Genomic DNA, 12,581 nt, shown 5'->3' with positions numbered 1-12,581 from the left:
TCTTCGTTTTAAGACAACTTTTGCCTAAAAAAACATTTATTCATTAAGACAATTTGTTGACTTACCAAAAATAAAATTATATAATTAAGACATCTCTTGTCTTAAATCAACACATATACTCTTGTCTAAATTAAAATAACTCTTATCTTAATTAAGACAACACATTTACCTTATCTAAATTGAGACAACTTTTGTCTCAATTAAGACAATATGTAAAGTTACCATTTTTGAACATAAATTTAAATAATTAAATAAAACATGTATTCCAACTTAAATAAGTTGAATTCTACAAAGTTAAGTAGGAAATCTATTTAAACATAGATATTTCAAGCTCCAATAAACTTAAAATTACTCTTAATCTTATTAAGATAATTCAAGTTTATTAACCATAAAATCACTACACTATAGATTCATGATTGCACTCTTAGATAAACTACAATTACAAGAAATGATCTAATATTTAATATTCAATATTGGTTGTCCAAATTGCAAACCTTATGTTATGAACGCTTGTAACCATACAATGACAAAAGACAAAATTACCATTTTACCCTTTATGTCAATTTTTCCCCTTAGTCTTAGATTTCATCTAATTGGTGATCCAATACTCTAGATATTATCTTTTGAGTATCAAAATGTAATGGGTAGCTAATTCATCTATCCACTAGGCCTAGATTAATCACTAATCTTTCTGAAATCACTAGAAGTGATGTTAATGTTATGAACTCCACTATTTAGATATATGTTCTCGAATGCTCACCTTAATTATAATCTCAACATACAGAGTCTAGATCAATGCATTAAGATGATCATGCCCATGGTATATTAAAGATTACAAGGAGATAAAACACGAGTCCACTATCCATTAGGATTTTGGTTCTACCATAAGTAAATGCATAAATGGGAGATCAAGATTTAAGTAACGATTAAAACTTAAATTTGATTTTGATGTGATTCCAATTCATGTTATAGTGTCATTACTCAAAGTCAATGATTTTGATGATTTGATACTTATCATTCCCTTGAAATGAATCACATTTCTTTCGTTAAAAGTAACTTAGACACTGCAGCCTTAACATAACAAAGTGATTAGCTTTATTATACTGTGAACAATTTTTTATTTGAATTGAAATACATGTCTCCTATGTATGACTTTTCATACAAATGTATTTTAATATCATAATAGAATCATGGTACCTTTATAACTAGATAATAAATATTTATGTAAAGCAACCTTATCATCTTATTATCAAAATGTGCTTTCATTGCAAATAAAATAAATGGAATATAATCATGAGAATATACTTGCTTTTTGGGGCACTATATTCTCAAATTCTTAACATCATTCATAGGTGACTCCTTCTCAAATTCTTAACATCATTCATAGGTGACTCCTTTGCCACTATCATCACACATAGAACATTTATCACAATTAATGCATACATCCATACATAGATGTTAATACATGAATATGAAACTTCTCAATATAAACAATGTATAAGCATTTCATTCACAATATCTATAACATTTACATTTCATGTACTTTGTCATTCAACCCAAGTGCTCGCATTGGCTTTCAAGCCATCGTCCGTAACATTTACACATTTTTATATAAGTCAAATACCATTCATTGGCTTAACATTCAACATAAACAAGTATTTATGAACAATAATAAAAAAACAACTAGTCGAACAAAACATGACTTGATTCTAAGGCTTCAAAAGGGCTGTTATGTCACCTATCGAAAGAAAAACATATCATGTTTCTATAACGCGGGTGGCTAGACAACTATCACTGATTTGTTATAAAAATATGGGAAACTAATGTATGAGTCACAAAGATTCCATGAGTGAATACGGGAAAAGGACAAGCTAAGAGGAAAGGTTTTTACAATAAAACATACTTTGCGAAAACGTCATGAGATTTATAAACATTCACATAGTTCCTTTCAATGCTCAATAATCATCATTTTAAATCATTTTTCTCAAAAGCAATTTAAATCCAAGTTATGCAAACATTTGGATAAACAATTTGTAATGCCACATACAAAACATTTATGAAAAGAAAACAAGAGATTTCATTACCTTTAGGTATCAACACCTTACCTTTAGTGGCGGTACAAACCATTCATTTAAACCCTTTACAGTGGGTTCCTTTCGTCACATTTGAGTATTTACTCTTTTTCCATTTTCTGTACTCATTATACCTCTATACAATCATTTTGCATTCTCATATAACTTGACATTGATCATGACAACAATACATAAATAGCATACCTTGTCTAACTTGTTTACATCACCTTATCTATAATGAATGCTGCCCACCCTACTTGAAACGGATAGTGAAATAGTCCCCACTACCACGAATTTCTTTTGAGCTCATTTTGAGTGGCACTCTAGCCTCGAGTTGACTAGTCCCTACCCCAACTCAAGACGAATAGTAAAATAATCCCCACTATCTTAGATTCTTTATTACCTTTCGTGAGTAGCACATCAGCCTCACCCACGTTTCTCTTAGATTGAGGGTCAATGAAACCCATAATATATACTTTGAATTCATTCTTTTTTTAAATTTCATTAATCTTTTTCGTTCATAAATCATCATACATGTGGTAACTACATCACATACCATTTCATAGTCATGCATTTCATATTATTATAGAATAGGAAATCTGTAAATATTTCCTTATTAATTAAAGTAATTATAGAAATTAGGGATCATCATAATTATAGGAATTAGGAATCATGATAATTATAAGAACTTTATTTTCTTTATTCTTTTCCTATTTTAGAGATGTTTAGGCTGTATATATAGATGATGTATTATGAATTAATTTGCAGAGTTTTCTCTTCCAAAATAACATGGTATTAGAGTTGTTTTGGCTAATCTGTTTCCTTTGAATTAGAGTTCTTTGTTTCTCTTTTTCACCCAAACCTAGATCACCCATATAAAGTGACAATCTGATCTCACAACTAGCACTAGGAGGAAACCCATTTGCCAATAGGCTTTTTCCTAAAATCTAGCCACTCTAGTCCCTATGAGTGGTTATCACGTGCCACTTTTAGTTTCTGGTTCTGTTCCACGCGTCGACGTTTGAAAGGCATCTGTTAGATTTTCACTCCGTCTTATCCTCTAGTCTTCACATTGAAGATTCTTCTTATCTGGTCTTCACATTGAAAGGTTTCAACAAGATAGTTTGGTACTCTTGTTGGGTTTTCTTATTGGGTTTTCAAGATGGTAAAGCTTGTGCTAGAGAAAAAATCAATGTTAGTGGCTAATGTGATTCCTATGATGACAAAGGTCACAGAGTATAAGCTTAATGGTTCCAAGTATTTGGATTGGAACAAGATAGTTCAAGTCTATTTAAGAAGTATCGATAAGGATGATCATATTACTAATGATTTTCTTACTAATAATACAAGGCAAACTTGGATCAAGGAAGACGCACAGCTATTCTTATAGATTCAAAATTCTATTAACAGTGAGATTATTAGCCTAATTAATCATTGTGAGTTTGTTAAAGAGTTGATAAATTTTTTCGATTTTTTATATTTTAGTAAAGGGAATATCTTTCGTATTTATGAGATATGTGAAACATTTTATGGTGAAAAGAAACAAGATAGGTCTCTCATAGCCTATTTTATGGATTTTAGAGGAATTTATGAAGAACTTAATATTCTGTTGCCTTTTAGTCCTAATGTGAAGGTTCAGCAAGTTCAATGGGAGCAAATGACGGTTATGAGTTTTCTTGCGAGTCTCCCTTCAAAGCTTGAGACTGTCAAATCTCAAATTCTTTCTGGCTTCGAGATCTCCTCCTTACATGACACCTTTACGAAAGTATTTCGTATAGAAAGCTTTAGCTCCATGTTGGCTCAAACTAATAACAACACTCTTGTAAGTCATCAAAATAACAAGAGTGGTAACAAAAGTGAAGGAACGGGCAATCTTAACTGAGATGTTGATTGTCGTAGTTAGGAGTCATGAGGAATTGTGTGCTATTATTATCATGAGCCGAGCCATACAAAGCATTTTTTGTAAGAAACTCCAAAATAAGTCTCAATGAGGTCAGTTAGCAAATGTTGTAGCTTCTAATAATTTATCTTTTGAGAAGACTATTCTAGTTTTTGTAGATGAATTTGCCTAATTCTCTCAATACCAGGAATAATTAAAATCCACTACTTCTCCTATCATTGCTATCATTGAGTCAAGTAACTCCACTACATGTCTTATTTCCCTATCATCCAAATAGGTCATTGATTTTGGTGCCTTAGATCACATGATAGGTAATTCGAATCTATTTTCCACTTTTCAATCACGTACAACCTCCTATAATGTTACTTTAGTAGACAGGTCAACCTTTTGTGTTCTTGGTTTTGGAACTATTAATCCAACTCTATCAAATTTGTTATTGAATGTCTTAAATCTACCTAGGTTTTCTTTTAATTTAATCTTTGTTAGTAAACTCATTCGTCCCTTTAATTGTTATATATCATTATTTCTCGATATTTGTCTATTTCAGTAACTTATGATGAAGTAGATTATTGATAGAGGTCATAAGTTTGGAGGTCTCTACTACCTTGACACACAAGTGCTGAGATCTATAGCTTGTTCAAGTGTATTGACCCCCTTTGAGATGCATTGTTGGTTGAGACATCCTTATCTATCTTCTTTAAAGAAATTATGTCCTCGATTTCAAAATGTATCATCGTTAGGTTGTGAGTCATATCAGTTTGTCAAACATCATCGTCTCCCTTCAGTTTTTAGAGTCAATAAGCAGGTTGTGTCCACTTTTGAGTTAGTCCATTATGATGTTTGGGGTTTTTGTCCTATTGTGTCTAAGTCTGATTTTAAATACTTTGTTACTTTTGTTAACGACTATTCTTGTGTCACTTGGCTATACTTAATGAAAAATTGTTTCAAGTTATTCTCTATTTTTTGTGCCTTTTTTTGCTGAAATAAAAACACAGTTTAATGTTTTTGTGAGCACATTGCGAAATGATAACGCCAAAGAATATTTTTGTGATAAATTTTAGTCCTATATGATTCATAATGGCATTCTCCATCAATCGTCTTGTATTGATACACCCTCTTAAAATGGAGTTATCGAGAAAAAAATAGACATCTTCTTGAGGTAGTGTCGTAAAGTGCGGGTCCGAGAACCCGACCGCTAGACGTGGTGTGATTTGGGAGTCGCCACCAATCTTTTTGTTTTCTTAGGTGTGATTGGCCACCCTATTTTGTCCTACTCAATGAAATCATAAATTAATTTTAGGTCCGTTGAAAGAACAATAAACTAGTCTACATATCCTTTAGATTTGGGTTTGGGAGTACGGTTACGCACGGGGAAGGATTAACACCCCTGTGATGCCCGTTTCACAAACGGTACTATTTAATCATATATTATCCTGACCCATTAATTTTATTCTTATATTTTCTTAATTGTTATTTATTTATTTCATCTTTTATTAGAATATTTTATTTCATTTTTACGGGTTTAACATGCACATGATGCAATTGTGAAACGCGTGGCATAAAATTAGGATAATGCCAAATGAAAATCCTTTATTGAGTGTACTTTTCGAATCCGCCCATCATACTGGTGGGATCCAGAAGTATTCTCTCACCTAGGGAAATACCTTAGCAACTCGCCTTCACAAGTTTACTTGGTAGATCCTATCATCGAGATAGTCATTTGTGAGTAAAGAACAGTGTTTTCATGAATGCAAATCTTAATACCGGTAAAAGCCTTTTATTAAAGATATTTCTCTGAACCCTCCGATCGTACTGGTGGAGTTCGGAGGTATCTTTTCACCTAGGGAGTTTACCGATGAAACTCGCTTTCGCAAGCTTTCTCGAAAAGTCCCATCATCGGGGTTTAGACCCGTATACAAAATATATCTATATGCCATGACATTTAACAATGCGACCATGATACGTGATGCACTCGTAGGTTCTATGTTCGTTTCTTATTTTCCACGAAATTTACTACTTATTCTTTGTGTGAGTTTATTATAAACAAATAATTTACGTTTATTGATTGTTTTTGTATAACCATTTCTATGTCGATATATATTTTACTATATAGGTACTTATTTATTATACGAAACTCCAAAATCAAATTTTTAGACCAAGTATATTTTTATTATCTGTAATTTGTTATTTTTTGAATATGTGTTTTCCACTTTTGTATTATGATTAACGAATTTATTGTTATCGTTAATTTTCTATTTATTTTGTTTTGTATATTTTGATTAATTGGTGATTGCATATATAGTTTTTTTATTTTATTTAAAATTAGGAACATTGGAATTCCAAATTAAGACCCTCCCATCATACTGGTGGAGTCTTAATCGAAACCCCTAATCTAGGGAAGTTTACTCGGAATTACGACTTCTCGCGCTCCGGATGGACATCCCGTCATCGGTATTAAACTTAAATGATTACTTTATCTATATTAAATAACTAATTATTTTATCTTATTTTTTTAATCATATATTTGCTTTATTCATTAATCTAGTTTTATTTTTTTTTGTTTTTTATTTTTTTATTTGTCTAGATCTATTACTACAAACGTATTTCATTTAGTAATTTATTTTGTTTGTTTTACATATATATATTTCACTTACCTAAACTTACATATTTAATAAATATTCTCCTAAGTTTAAGTGCTTTTTATAACTAGACATTTTTTTATATGTTTTAATATATTTTTTGCTTTATTATTTCTTGTTTTTTTATTTGTATTAATTTCCTAAGTTTAAACTATCATCTAAAAAATTTTAAAATGTTATACGAAAATAATTTAGAACAAATAAAATAGACCAACCTAAAACACAAACAAATCCATAAAAAGATTAAAAATTTACCTTGTTAAGCTAAAAGCGGCCCAAGATAGCCAGCCTGTTCCAACTAAACTGCCTCCCTGAGGCCTGCGTAGCCTCTTTTCAAAACGCACCATTTTGGTGCATAAACCACAACCTCTCCACCTCCAAAACTACGCCGTTTTGATCACCACTCCACCTTCCCAAAAACAACGCCGTTTCACTTTAAACCCTAGGTGTAAAATCCCCTTTTCTTTCTTTTCTCCCCATTTCCTCGCCTCACTTTCTCTCTCTACCCGCCGGCCTCTCTACCTTCTCTCTACCAGTCGACCTCCAAAAGACCTTCCTCTAAAACTCTTAGATCCCTCTAAACCTTTCAACTGCTGTAGCCCTTTCCCCAAAAATCTCTCACTGGCGGCAACCTTCAGGAATCCCCTTCACTTTCTAATCGACGGCACCACATAGGCTTCCTTCTTTCCTTCACTTCGCCGATGGCAGTTAAGATCTCCTCTCTCTCCATCGGTGTTGATCTCTAAATGGCCTCCTTTCCTTAAATCGCAACGGTGGCATCGGAATTTCACTCTCTCTTTAACCCGAAAAGTCCTTTCCTTCTTTAAGCGACCGGTGGCAACCCATGCTCATCAAAAACTCAAGATGCCTCCAAAACAGTAGCACAAAACCCTTCCCCAAAATCCCTCTAAAAACTAACTAAACATTCCCTCAAAAATCCTCACCCATCGTGTATTTTTCTTTTATTTTTTTATATTTTTTGGTTGAGAATTTGTGGTAATGGCTCTAGAAAACTTAAGGTTTTTGATTCTCTACGTTTTTGGGTTGCTACGGATTCTTAGGGATTTTGATTGTCGATTCTCTCTGGTTTTTTGTTCCAAAAAAAATTGTTTTTCTTCTCCCCCCAAATCGATTCGAAGCCCTTTTTTTAAGAATTGGATTGTCCAAAAATTTGGACAATCCAGAGGTGAAATCATGCTATTTTGAGCATGATTTCATAAGGCTTTGGCAAACAAGAGGGGTTGGTAGTCGGAGGTGACCACTCCTCCCAAAATTCGACTACCTTTCAAGGGCATTAATGCCCTGTAATGATGGACTGGAGAAGGGGCTGAGCACATGTTCAGTCCTTTCCTATTCATTCTATTTTTTTTCTATTTTTTAATTTATTTCTTTATTTTATTTTTTTATTTTTTTAGTTTTTTTAATTATATTTCATTATCATTTATTTTTTTATTTTTTGAAATAGGTATCTACAGTTGCCCCTCTTTGTACATTCTTGAGAATCAAGAATAGTGCAAAGACATAGACATCATATTCAATTCATCTTGGGGCAAGTTTGATTCTAGCAATTTGATTTAGGCTTGACCTATCTCAAAAAAAGTTTGATTAAAAACATAAAGTCCCTAGGCTTGACCTGGGTTTGTAAAAGAATGAAATTTCTAAGTTTGATTTAAGCACAACCCGTCTTAAAATAGGTTCAATTAAAAAAAACGAAAATTTCTAAATTTGATCTAGACTCGACCTATCTCAAAACAGGTTCGACTTAAAAATTGAAATTCGTAGACTTGATCTAGGCTCGACCTATCTCACAACAGGTTCGACTTAAAGAATTGAAATTCCTAGACTTGACCTAGGCTCGACCTATCTCACAAAACAGGTTCGATAAAAAAAATTAAAATTCCTAGACTTGACCTAGGCTCGACCCATCTCACAAAACAAGTTCGATTTAAAAAAAATTGAAATTCCTATACTTGACCTAGGTTGGACCTATCTCACAAAACAGGTTCAATTTAAAAAAAAATTAAAATTCCTAGACTTGACCTAGGCTCGACCCATCTCACAAAACGGGTTCGATTTTCAAAAAAATTGAAATTCTTAGACTTGACCTAGGCTGGACCTATCTCACAAAACAAGTTCGATTTAAAGAATTGAAATTCCTAGACTTGACTTAGGCTCGACCTATTTCAGAAAACAAGTTCGATTTAAAAAATTGAAATTCCTAGACTTGACCTAGGCTCGACCTATCTCACAAAATAGGTTCGATTTAAAAAATTGAAATTCCTAGACTTGACCTAGGCTCGACCCATCTCACAAACAGGTTCGATTTAAAAATTAAAATTCTTAGACTTAATCTAGGCTCGACCTATCTCAAAACAGGTTCGATTTAATTCACAAATGCCAACTTAATTGGATTAACTTCACAATGAAAAACTCAAATCCATTTATCAAAGTTCTACGACCTCAACATTTTAGGTTAGGTGGATTCCTACTTTCGAAGCTTGGGACATAAATTAATTTGGATTCTTGTTTTGAAAATGACCGTGTGTATGGCTAGGCATGTATGCATGATTGAAATGATGGAATGCTTTCATGTTTATGATTCATTAAGGTTCCAAGACCCTTCTCTTGCTTCATCCGATTTTTCACTACAACTTTCGATCATCTTTGCCTGTTTACTTTCCTTCTAGAGACTTCAGCTAACTCCAGATTTTCCCTAAGCACCCTCTTTTTTGATATTTGACTTTACCTCAGGTTTAAGGCTCTGCCATTCCTTTTCCTCATCATTAAGTCTTTTGTTGAACAATGAGTGTAATTTCTTGCTTAATTAGTTTATTTTTTTTACCAGTCATCATTCATTTTTATGACAATCATTATGTGAAATCATGGGATGGTAAAGAACAAAAGGGTTAAAATAAAGAGGCGAAGGAGAATTTCATATATGAGAAGTCAAATAATCCAAGGCAAAGAGAATTTATAGAGCAAACATTAGATCTTTAGGTAATGAACACTCATACCATTCTGAGCAAACAATCTGATGTTCAACTTCAAGAATTATCCTTGATTGATGCTTTGAGCAAATCTGTAGGTTGCAGATTCCCTAACTTCCCCTATTTTACGAAATTGTGGAGCTCCATTCATAGTGTATTTTTACCTCAATTTTGTGTTCCATTTGGGCTGACATCTTTAAATTTTATTCTAACTTCCTACTTTTCGACCTCAAGCCGCCCTTTTCGAGTTTTCAGCATGAGCCTCCTCCTTTAGATACGAGCTGCCCTTTTCGGGTTTTCAGCACGAACCCCTTCCATTTTTTTTTAAAGTATAATAATTCTTCACCGAATTCGCGTTTATCAGGTTAGGCAAATCCTCCCCATCCATGTCAGCCAAAATCAAAGCTCCTCCTGAAAAAGCCTTTTTTACAACAGATGGTCCTTCCCAATTTGGCATCCACTTTCCTCGAAAATCGATCTGATTAAGGAGTATTCTCTTGAGAACCAACTCTCCTTCTTGAAACTACCTGGGATGAACTTTTTTCTCGTATGCTTGTATCATCATTCGTTGGTACATTTGGCTGTGACAAAGAGCCGCAAGCCTTTTCTCCTCAATCAGATTTAATTACTCGTAGCGAGAACGGACCCACTCAGCATCTTCCAATTATGTTTCCATCAACACCCTCAATGATGAGATTTCTACTTCAACAGGTAGAACTGCTTTTGTACCATATACTAATGAGTACGGAGTTACCCCGGTGGAGGTACGTATAGAAGTTCGATATGCATGCAAGGCAAAAGGAAGTTTCTTATGCCAGTCTTTATAAACTTCAGTTATCTTTTCGACAATCGTTTTGATATTTTTGTTGGCTACCTCTACCGCTCCGTTCATCTTCAAACTGTAAGTTGTCGAGTTATGATGCTTGATCTTGAATTTAGTGCAAACCTCCTTCACCATCGCACCATTCAAATTGCTTGCGTTATTAGTAATGATCCATTCTGGAAGCCCATACCGACATATGATCTCCCTTTGGATGAACCTGCACACCACTTTTTGTGTCACATTGGCATAAGAAGCTGCTTCTACCCATTTCGTGAAATAATCAATGGCCACCAATATGAATCGATGTCCATTAGAGGCTTTTGGCGTAATAAGCCCAATCACATCCATTCCCCACATTGAAAATGGCCAAGGCGCTGTGAAAACGTGCAATGGGGCTGGTGGAGCATGGATTCCATCTGCATAAACTTGACACTTGTGGCATTTTCGAGCAAAGTTTATGCAGTCTGATTCCAATGTCAACCAATAATAACCAGCTCTCATAATTTATCTAGCCAACATATGTCCATTAGCATGAGCTCCACAAGTTCCTTCATGGACTTCTTTCATTATTCTGTTGGCTTCCGTAACATCCACACATCTCAAAAGTACTTGATCTCGACTTTTTTTGTAGAGCACTTCTCTGCTAAGGAAGAAACCCATTGCTAATCTTCTAAGAGTTCGCTTGTCATTGTCCGTGGCATTCTCAAGATATGCTTGGTGCTTGATGTATTGCATGATATCATGATACCATGGCTTACCATCAACCTATTCCTTAACATTCAAGCAGTGTGCGGAGACTTCACAGACTTCTAAACCAAAAGGGTGTACATCAGCCTCTACTTTTATTTTGAACATCGCTGCGAGAGTGGCCAAAGCATCAGCAATCTGATTCTCTTCTCAAGGTAAATGGTTGAAGCTGATTTCCTTCAACTGATTGCTTAATTCTGTAACCAGCTTTTTATAAGGAACTAGTTTAGAATCTCTAGTTTCCCATTCGCCTCTCATTTGACATATCACCAAAGCCGAATCTCCTTAAACATCTATCGCGTCGACCTTCATCTCGATTGTTGCTTGTAATCACATTATCAACGCCTCATACTCCACTATATTATTAGTACAATTGAAATTCAATCTCGCCGTGGCTGGATAGTACTTTCCATTTGGAGAAACCAACACTGCCCCAATTCCGTGCTCGAAAGCATTGGATGCTCCATCAAAATACATTTTTCATGGATTAAGTTCATTAGGACCGTCCTTTTCTATGTGCAAAACGGCCATCAAATCTTCATCTGGAAAATTGAAACTTACAGATTCATAATCCTCATTAGCTCGATCTGCCAGGAAATCAGCAATGGTGCTCCCTTTGATTGATTTTTGGGACACATACACAATATCATACTCAGACAATAGCACTTGCCATCGAGCTATTCTCCTAGACAGGAAGGGTTTTTTAAAAATATACTTGATGGGATCTAATTTTGCCACCAACCATGCTGTGGGATACAATATATATTGTCGAAGCCTCTAGGCGGTCCATGCTAGCGCACAATACATCTTTTCAAACTTAGAGTATTTGGACTCAAACTCCGTGAATTTCTTGCTCAAGTAATATATGGCCTGTTCTTTCTTCCTAGTTTCATCATGTTGTCCCAGTACACATCCCATAGAATTCTTGTTCACAGTCAAATACAAAATAAGAGGTTTTTCAGCCATCGCTGGCACGAACACTGGTGGATTTGTGAGATATTCTTTGATTTTATCAAAGGCTATTTGGCATTCTTCATTCCATTCTCTTGGGTCTCATTTTCGAAGCAACTTGAAGATTATATCACATTTACAGGTGAGCTGGGATATAAATCGAGCAATGTAATTCAACCTCCTTAAAAATCCTTTCACTTCTTTTTGCGTTTTGGGAGGTGGCAGCTTTTAAATAGCTCGTACCTTATTCGGGTCCACTTCAATTCCCTTTTCACTTACTATGAACCCCAACAATTTCCCAAAAGTAACACCAAAAGTACATTTTGCAGGATTCAACTTGAGCTAAAACTTTCGCAATCTCTCGAATAGCTTTTTGAGATTAACAGTATGATCCCTTTCTGTATGAGATTTTACAATCATGTCATCCACATATACCTCTATCTCTTTATGCATCATATCGTG

This window comes from Theobroma cacao, chromosome 10, assembly GCF_000208745.1.
Source record: "Theobroma cacao cultivar B97-61/B2 chromosome 10, Criollo_cocoa_genome_V2, whole genome shotgun sequence".
NCBI classification, from domain to species: domain Eukaryota; kingdom Viridiplantae; phylum Streptophyta; class Magnoliopsida; order Malvales; family Malvaceae; genus Theobroma; species Theobroma cacao.
The sequence above is the reverse complement of the archived record's forward strand: the minus strand, read 5'-3'. Positions refer to the sequence as shown.